Here is a 3,380-nt window from a genome sequence, read left to right as displayed (position 1 = left end):
CCTCTCCTCCCTCCGCCCCGTGTCCCCTCCCGCGGGGGCCGCTCGCCCATTCGCTGCCGCCTGCCGGCCTCCCGGTTGACGGTGGATATGACTATATATGGGGACCCGAGCCGCCGAGGCGGCGGCCAAACCAGGCCGCCCTGTTTCCAAACCTGCGCGCCAGGGAGAGGGAGCCGGGGCCTCCTGGGGTGCTAACCTCTGCCCCCTGCCCTTCGCGCCCCTGTCTCCCAGACCCAGAGCCCAGTCTCTAGGGTCCCCAGCCGAGCCCACCCTGGGTCACGGGAGGCCAGGGGAGTGGGGCAGGTGGTGGGTGCGTTGCCCCCAGGGGGCCGCTAGACCCCAGCGCGCTCAAACTAAGGCCCGGGCTCCCCAGCAGCTACCACCCTTGGCACCTGCCAGCGTCTCCCGGGCAGCTCTCGGCCCACCAGGTGTCATTTAGGGCTTTCACCTTCTGGAAACTCAGCTGGGGCAGAGAAAGGGAGAGCCAGGAGGAAAGCATGGGAAAGGGGGAAATCCTGAGACTTTGTTGTTGTGGTGGGAAAGGGGCAGGATTCGGCAAACGATGGCACAGGGAATCTATGTTCTGCGCCCTCCATCCTGATGATAGGATAGGCAAATACTCTACACAAAGGACTCAGTTGGCTAATTGCTTCTGCTAGGTGTGTGTGTGTGTAGGGGTGGAGGTGGATGGGTGGAAGTTTAAGGGGGAAAGAATGGTTGAGTTTAGACTCAGGCAACTTGGTCTTTGGTCTGTATTCTGCCACCAGCAGCTGTGTGACCTTGACAACTAACTCTTGCTGCAATTTCCTTGTCTTTACACCCAGGGGAAGATGATCCCTGAGGTCCTTCTAACTTTCAGTCATTTTTCTTGCACTGACTTTAAGGAATCAGCCTCTTTCTGTGTTAGGTTGCCAAAAACATGGGATCAATGTTACCCTAGCTAAGTCACTGTTATGGAACTCAGAGCAGCCCTGAAAGCTCTGCTTGGAGGCAAGATCTCTCCTATGCCTCTTGTTTTTAACTCCACTCTCCCAGCCCCCAAGGGAGAAAAAGCTGCTCTTTTCAGAGCTTTTGGGGAGGGAAGAAGACTGGCTACTTCGAGGCCCTGTCTGAGACCAGCTGGGGCAAGGTTGGTGGGGGTCTTGTTAACAGTCCCCACAGAATAATTCACAGCCTGTACTACATGGATACTGAATATTCCCCGGACAGTATCTGAGCAGACTGGGCAGGCCAAACGACTTGCAAGTCCTTTAGAGAATGATCAAGTTCCCTTCCAGGATTTTATCAAGTTTCTTCCACTAACCCAACTGCCCAGGAGGGTAAAACATTAGATCTGTGTGCATAGGGGCTGCAAGGCACAGAAATTCACCAGAGTCCTTTAATCATCTTATGTCAACTGAGCCACTGGAACACTGACAATTTTCCAGGCCTGTGGGCAATATGAGGCTGTGTGGACTCCAGAAAACCACCCCTCGAGCTCGGTGCTCAGCAGAGAGTTAGACCCTGACATCCAAACTTGGTCTGTCCACTTCCTTGAAATGTGGCCTTTGCCGTGTTCATCTTCTCTAAGCCTCATTTTTCTCATTTTTGAGAAATGAGGCAACTGAACTAGAGAAACTCCTGGGGCGGGGGCGGGGGTGTCCATATACTTCTGTCTTCTGGCTGTGCCCAACATAGTTGAAGAATGCAATAAAATTTCCTTAAATGAATCAGCACTCCAGACAATTTATTAAACACACCATTATTGAGTACCTGCTGTATACCAGCAAGTACTAGGAATTAAAAAATGAGCAACACACACCCATCTCTTCCAGGTGTTGAGCCTGGGCAGGGTAAAAGATTTCAGAGGAGGAAGAAAGAGAAATGACCAGGTTGGAATAGACAGAAAATCCCTTCTGAAAAGGTGGTGTCTTTTAAACTGCTTTTAGAAGAAAAGTTGCAGTTTGCTAGAGAGGACGGCCATTGCATGAACCAAGGAAAGGAAAAGGAATGTTTGATGGTGGGTGGATAATAGGTTTTGCGGCGTCTAGAGACTAAAAAGGTAAGTTAGGGTCATATGGTGTAGGCAGGACCTTAGATCCCAGGATCAGATGCTCAGCCATCCTTGTCTCTTCTTTCCACCTCTTCCCTTCCCTGCCCCTCTAACCTTGGGTTGTATTCAGAGGTTGAAGCCTATGATGTTCCAGTGTGGAAATGGACCTACACAGAACTAGTATTTTATATTGCTTGGTGTCACTTCATTGATACCTAGACTGCTAGGTTAACATTGAAGCTCCCTGAGTCCAACATTTCTATTTTCTCCCTGTTGAGATTCTGCCCCATGCTAGGCCAAACCCAGGTTCACGGATTGATCTTTTGTCATCAAGGGTGAGGACAAGCAACACATTATATATGACTTAACTCAAAACAACACATTCTTTTGTAGTGTACAGGTCTCCTAGAAAACCAACACCTTGGATGGAGTGTGTATCCCCATTCTCCAGCTGACTGGCCATGACTCAAGGACAGATCCAAAGACTAAACAGGGACCTAGTGATATGGCTTGTCAGGCAAAGATGGGCTGGGCCACTTAGAATGTCACTCACTGAAGTTTGAACTAAGGAACATGGAAAATATGAATCATTAACCGTGCCTACTGAAAGGAAAAGAGATTTGCAGCATTGGGCAGGAGATGCCACGTCTGAGGGTGATTAATGATATTCACAAATATTTGGGCTTCCTTCCCATTCTGGGTCTTAGTAGGATTGCACATCCCACCCAGTTGAGTTAGGTATGACCACTTGACTTACTCTGGCCAAGGAAATGTGAACACAAGTGATGGATGGTGGACACTTTAAGAGTTAGCACACACCTCACCATATTCGTTTTTCAAGATTGAGGCTGCTCTGTCATTCTGGGTTCCCAAGTGGCTCCCTCCTTTGCCACCCTTGGTGGACATACAGTGAAAGCAAGAGATAAACCTCGACTATTTTAGGCCACCGAGATCTGGGGGTTGTTTGTTAGTAAAGCATAACTAGCTTCTTCTAATACGCCACCATAGTTACACATCTTGTAAGTTATGAGAAAGCATAGACATCGTCTTATAGAGGAAGGAAATGGAACAGACAGATCAATATAAACAGAAGCCTCACTCAGAGAAAGAGACTGGAAGAATATGACCAAATTTCATTTCCAGGAATCCTTATAGTACCTCCATATATTTCTTGAGGTTAGATGACAGAGTTGTATTCCTTGACAGTAGAAAAGCTGGCTCGGTGCCTGTGGCTCAAGCGGCTAAGGCGCCAGCCACATACCTAACGTGGCGGGTTCGAATACCCAGCCCAGGCCCGCCAAACAACAATGATGGCTGCAACCAAAAAATGGCCAGGCGTTGTGGCGGG

The sequence above is a fragment of the Otolemur garnettii genome, unplaced genomic scaffold (assembly GCF_000181295.1).
Source record: "Otolemur garnettii isolate 467f Iridium unplaced genomic scaffold, OtoGar3 scaffold00011, whole genome shotgun sequence".
Taxonomy (NCBI): Eukaryota; Metazoa; Chordata; class Mammalia; order Primates; family Galagidae; genus Otolemur; species Otolemur garnettii.
The sequence above is the reverse complement of the archived record's forward strand: the minus strand, read 5'-3'. Positions refer to the sequence as shown.